Source organism: Dromiciops gliroides, chromosome 1, assembly GCF_019393635.1.
Source record: "Dromiciops gliroides isolate mDroGli1 chromosome 1, mDroGli1.pri, whole genome shotgun sequence".
NCBI lineage: Eukaryota > Metazoa > Chordata > Mammalia > Microbiotheria > Microbiotheriidae > Dromiciops > Dromiciops gliroides.
In genome coordinates, this window is record NC_057861.1 from 318,378,850 (window position 1) to 318,384,525 (window position 5,676).

The 5,676-nt window shown below is 39.5% G+C and overlaps 1 pseudogene; it reads right to left on the reverse strand.

The window, feature by feature from the left end:
- Positions 1–662: 662 nt before the first annotated feature.
- On the reverse strand, positions 663–871 carry LOC122736445 (annotated as a pseudogene).
- Between the last annotated feature and the right edge of the window lie 4,805 nt (positions 872–5,676).

The window sequence follows — 5,676 nt, forward strand, 5'->3', positions numbered from 1 at the left end:
CTCCCTCTTGCTCCCATAGGGTCATCCCATGTAACAAATTGTGTTTTTTAAGGAGGGAGAAATCAGCACAACTAATAAATACATTGAAAAAGTCTGAAAATGTGCGGTGTATAACTCCTATGGACTTACTATTTCTACAAAGGGGTAGGTTGGGAGTATCTTCTCATACATCTTAATTCAAGACATGTTTGATCTTTATAATTTTGTTACATTCACTTTTAATTTTTTTTTTGGTGTGTGGTTGTTTTTCCATTTATATTGTTGTAGTTATTGTGTGTATTGTTTTCTGGGATATGATTATTTTACTCTGTATCAGTTCGTGCAGATCTTTCTATGATAGTCATGTATGTTTAATCACATGTATTTTTTCATCCCTCCTGCATTTTGGTTGCCTAGGGTATTTGATGAGCAAATAATCTCTTCAGATCTTGTTTTCTTTCTAAGAATGTTTCAAATGCCTATTTATTATTGAACATCCATCTTTTTTTTTCATTTATGGGTAAGCTCAGATTTTCAGGGCAGGTCCACATCCTGATAGCTATTGTTCTTTGAAATATATTGTTTCATTTTCTTTTTTTTTTTTTTAGACAAAACTCTTTATTTTACATATCTTTTAGCAGTCCTTCCACAAGCAGCAGCCTAGGGGCCTCCACTGGCGGGTTTCACTGCAGCCTCTGGGCTTCTTGTTCCGACTCCAGCAGGGTAAGTATGTCTCCCTCCTGCACGGAGCCTTTCACGTTGCGGATGACGGAGCGGCTCCTGTCGTCCATGAACTCGAGTGCACCTGGGTGCACTGGCCCTGAGAACCGGTCCGGCCCAGAACTTTGGTGACCTGAGCCAGCCTGATGGGCTGCATGTGGCCGGTGTCCATGATGGTGGCGGCAACAGAGGAAGGAGAGAGACGAGAGAGAGCATATCGTTCCATTTTCTCCTGCATTTTCCTTTGGGTTCAGAATAGTCTTGTGTTATATGAATTTACTTTCCTTTAAGTTTGAAATTCTATCTCCTGGTTTTTTTTTTTTAGAATTTGTTGTTTATGAATTGAATTATTAAATTTAGTCCACTCTCTATCTTGGAGTTTGCAGACTTGGGTTTATTTTTTTCCTTTGCCGTAAATGATCCATGAATTTTTTCAATAGGTATTTCATTTTCTATGTTCAGAAATTCTGGGCAGTTCTCTTATTATTATTTCTTCCATGGTGGTGTTCAGATTTTTTTTTTTGTCCTTTTGTATTCTTCTGGGAAACTTATGATCCATAGATTGTGTTTATATCTCTTGTCCTAGAGATTAATTTTGCTTGGATAGTGAACACATTTTCTTTTAATGTCAGCTTTGCTTCTCTTCTTCTAGATTGTCTTTTATTTCTGTGTATTTGAATGCCAAGTCTATTGATTTCTCTCATTTTCTTGGTAAAATCTGCCATTACAGATTCATTTTTTTCTATTTTACCCATCGTTTTTGCTATACAGGCCATAAATTCTGCCCTTATAGTTCTCATTTCTCTTTTAAGACACTCAGGAACAGCATGTTGTGGTTCCATGTTCTCACATTCCACAGGATTCTTTGTTTCATCAAGTGTTGGGTCATTTCCCCTAGATTTGCAGTATTTATTCATAGATGCCTTAAGTCTTTACTAGATCTGGAGGCCATATTTCCTTCTGTTAATATTTTTCCCAGGGGGGGCAGCTAGGTGGCGCAGTGGATAAAGCATGGGCCCTGGATTCAGGAGTACCTGAGTTCAAATCCAGCCTCAGACACTTGATACTAGCTGTGTGACCCCGGGCAAGTCACTTAACCCCCATTGTCCCCCACACACAAAACAAATTCCCATCGATTTTTCTGCTTATGTTCGAGGTCTTTGAGTTTTCTTCCTGAGATTGCTGGTAATTTCAGTTCTTCTCCCCACCACCTTTTAAATTTCCCCTATTGCTTATTTTCTGACTCCCTCCATTCAGGTAGTAGTTTCCTTGGGGGTTGGATTTCAAAGCATCTCAGCCTCTTTCCAAGCTGGGAAATTGTTCACCAGACTAGGTGTCTGAAGGAAGTGACTTTTGGGGAAGATGGAACTGGTCCCAGCTGCATGCAGCGCTCTTTCCCTCAAGTTCTCCCTGGAGCACCATGCAGCCCTCTTCCCACCTTGGCATCCAATCTCAGTGCTTTGTCCTGTTCTCTCTGTTTTTTAGTTCACTGGCCTGTTGCTAGCATTTTGGAGAGCTGACACACTGGTTCTATAGGATTGATCTCTGTTGTTTGGGTCTCTGAGGCTGTAGTAGGATATGGGACTGAATTCTATTTCAAGCACAATCATGTCCTGCCCCTTTCCATTTTTGCTTCTAGTCTGTTGTAGAGATCTTCTGTAGCCCTTACTGCTGCTGCTGTCTATCAAGGCCCCAACGAGCTTATGGAGGTTTGTCTCCATGGAACTGGGAAGAGGGAGAGGGATTAAGGTGTGGGGTTGGGTTTACTGCAAACCTGTGAGTCAGGGCCTTGGATTTTGTTGCAGGTCTTTGTGATGGGTCCTCTGGTCAATCAGGAGTGCTGAGTGAGCTCAGGGCAGGAGTCAGTTCATGGTGGTTGTTGTTGTTGAACTTACTTTTGCATTCCAAGTATAGTAGCCAGAGGCATCACATTTATGGTGCAAGTTTAAACCACCTGCAAAACTTGGCCTAAACCAAATTAAAATGTAATTGAGAAATGTTAAAAAAAAACAGAGATAACACAAATGTGTGGTTTTCTAAGTTAATATGTGGCTGTGAGAAATTGTTTCTGGGTTTGATACCACTGTGGACCTAGATGATGGAGACAGCTGAAATTGCTTTATTTTTTGGCATATAATTTCTTCTTTGGAGGGGTTTGAGAGGTCAAGGAGATCAGGAAACATGTCTAGTTCTCCATCTTTTTGGTTATATGATCCAGACATCCTTCCTCAGAGTAGCTTTAATGTGAACTAGAATTTTTTTTCATATGGTCACAAAATGCTTATTGAATGACACAACTGAATTTTCATTTCTACTTTTGAAATCTTTATATCTTTTGACCACTAATCTTTTGGGAAATGTTTCTTAATCATAAATATATTTGGCTCAATTTCCTACATACCTTGGATATATACTTTATCAGAGATATTTGTTACAAAGATTTTTCCTAATTGCTAATTTCCCTTCATATTTTAGATACATTGATTTTGATCATACAAAAGCTCTTAAGTTTTATATTATGAAATTTTCCAATTTTATTTTTTAATTATCACCTTTGAGAGGTAGAGTGATATAATACAGATATATCAAACCCATGGCCTATAACAGTCTCCAGTGTAGCTTGAACCAGATTAAAATGTAATTCCCATCTAATTTAATGTGTTGATGTATTAATAAAAAGAGAAATATATAAACACGTATAGTTTTCTTGGTCAACTTGTGACCTGCAGGGATCCTTATGTCTGGTTTAGTGTTTTTTATTTCTATTTGAGTTTGATATTATTGATGTACCGGATGGAATGCTGACCTAGAAGTCAGGAAGATCTGTGTTCAAGTCCTACTTCTGACACCTATTAACTGTGTGACTCTGGAATAGGCACTTATTTGCAAATGAATTGTCGATCTGCATAGTGGAGGAAGTTTCCACATGAAGAGTTCCCTATAATGATGAAATAACTGGACTGAACCTCAAAAGATAACCTCTACTTTTTGTTAGGTGAAAGATTCTCTCCCCACTGAGACAATGCATTCTAGTTTCCTCAGAAACTTCTATGGATTTAGAGTTCCTCTTATAGGATGTGTTCATTGAACACAGGGTTACCTTATTAACTTGTTTATTCACCTGTTTACCTTGTCATTACCCTGTTGCTTCTGACTTTTGTTTATCTCTCCTATTCCACTAATTTCTCCTCATTTCACACCTGACTGCACTCCTTTCAAGTCAATACATCTTGGTTACCATCTACTCCACCTAAACTTGAGGCTGGTGCTAGGCTGTGACCCCTCAAGATCACATTCCTCTCTGAATCCCTATTTCACCAGCTCCAGTAAAGGACTCTACAGGCTCTCTGAGAGAAGCCTATTGAGACTTTCCAGTAAAGAAGAGGCACCAGTGAAAGATAGTCTCTCTCCCACATACCCTCAGTTCTTAAGTACTTTAGGGCTAATGCCTAGATATTGGGACTTTACAAAGCTCTGCTTTGCATGTGTATTTTTAAAGAGCAGAGTAAATCTTATCCAAATCTGATAATCATTTTAAAAACTCTGGGACCTGCCATTTACATTGTTGGGTTTCTCTCTACTATTTTTTGTCTCATAGACAAAAATAATGGCTTGTACGTACTTAATGGATTAAAGATAGGAAACTTAAAACTGGTTGGATTTAGCCCAAATCCTATCAGATTTTCTTGGTTCTCCTAAATCTCTAATCAGCTCAGATAGGCTCCCTGCCCCTCCCTTTTTCTTAAACCAAAGTGAAGCCTGGTGTTAAAGGGCACACACACACACACACACACACACACACACACACACACCTGGAATTGTGATAGACATGTTAGCTAGCTCTGGAAACTCATAAATTTCAGTCTCCGTGTATTGTCAATGAGGAAGTCAAACATATATAAGTGCAATTTATTATTGGGTTCCTGGAAATGAATTTGCTATCACTTAATGATAGGGTGCTTGACTTGGAGTTAGGAGGACCCACCTATGATGCTTACTAGCTTTGGGAACATGAACAAGACATTTAATCTCTTATCTGCAAAAGGCAGGGTTTGGGCTAGATGACCTCTAAGGTCCCTTCTAGTTCTAAATCCATGAGTATCTCAAGGAGTTCAAAGTCTCGTGGAGTCTAGGGGTCTATACCCAGGGAGTAGTGTAGCCATACACACTATTCCATGCTATTCATGTCCTCTCTCTAACTCTTTTTTTTCTCTAACTCTTAAACCTTCCTCAATGGACTCTGGAGAAGAGAGTGAGGTAGAGAGTGAGACTTTGTGCAACTCTACCCAACTCATATCCAATTTATGCACAAGTCAAGATATCCTGCTCATGATGCTATTGGTCCTCTTCAAGAAGGAGGGATGAACAACAACAGCAAAACCATCCTCAGCAATTGCTCCATCATCTCAATATTGATCACACCTGCCATCAGCTCCCACAGGTGGTAGCTCAGATCAAGGAATCATGGAGTAGGAGGGACCTAGAAGATCCTCTTGTCAATCAGCTTAGTACTACTTTGCATATTAGTTGTATATACTTATCTGTATACATGTTATTTCTCCTCATTAGAATTTTTTTTTTTGCAGGACAATTGGGGTTAAGTGACTTGCCCAGGGTCACACAGCTAGTAAGTGTTAAGTGTCTGAGGCTGGATTTGAACTCAGGTCCTCCTGAATCCAGGGCTGATGCTTTATCCACTGCACCACCTAGCCGCCCCCCTCCCTCATTAGAATTTAAGCTCTTTGAGGGCAAAAGCTGGTTGTTTTATTATATATCCACTACCTTGGACAGTGTCTATTATCAGCAGGTATTCAATAATAGTACAACCCTTTCTATTGGCAGATGAAGAAAATCATATCCAGAGAAATGACTTACCCAGGGTCACATAGGTGGTAAGTGGTAGGGCCAAAATTTGAACTCAAGTCCTGGGACTCCAAACCTAGCACTCTAGCTTACCTGTTTCACTACTTGATAACT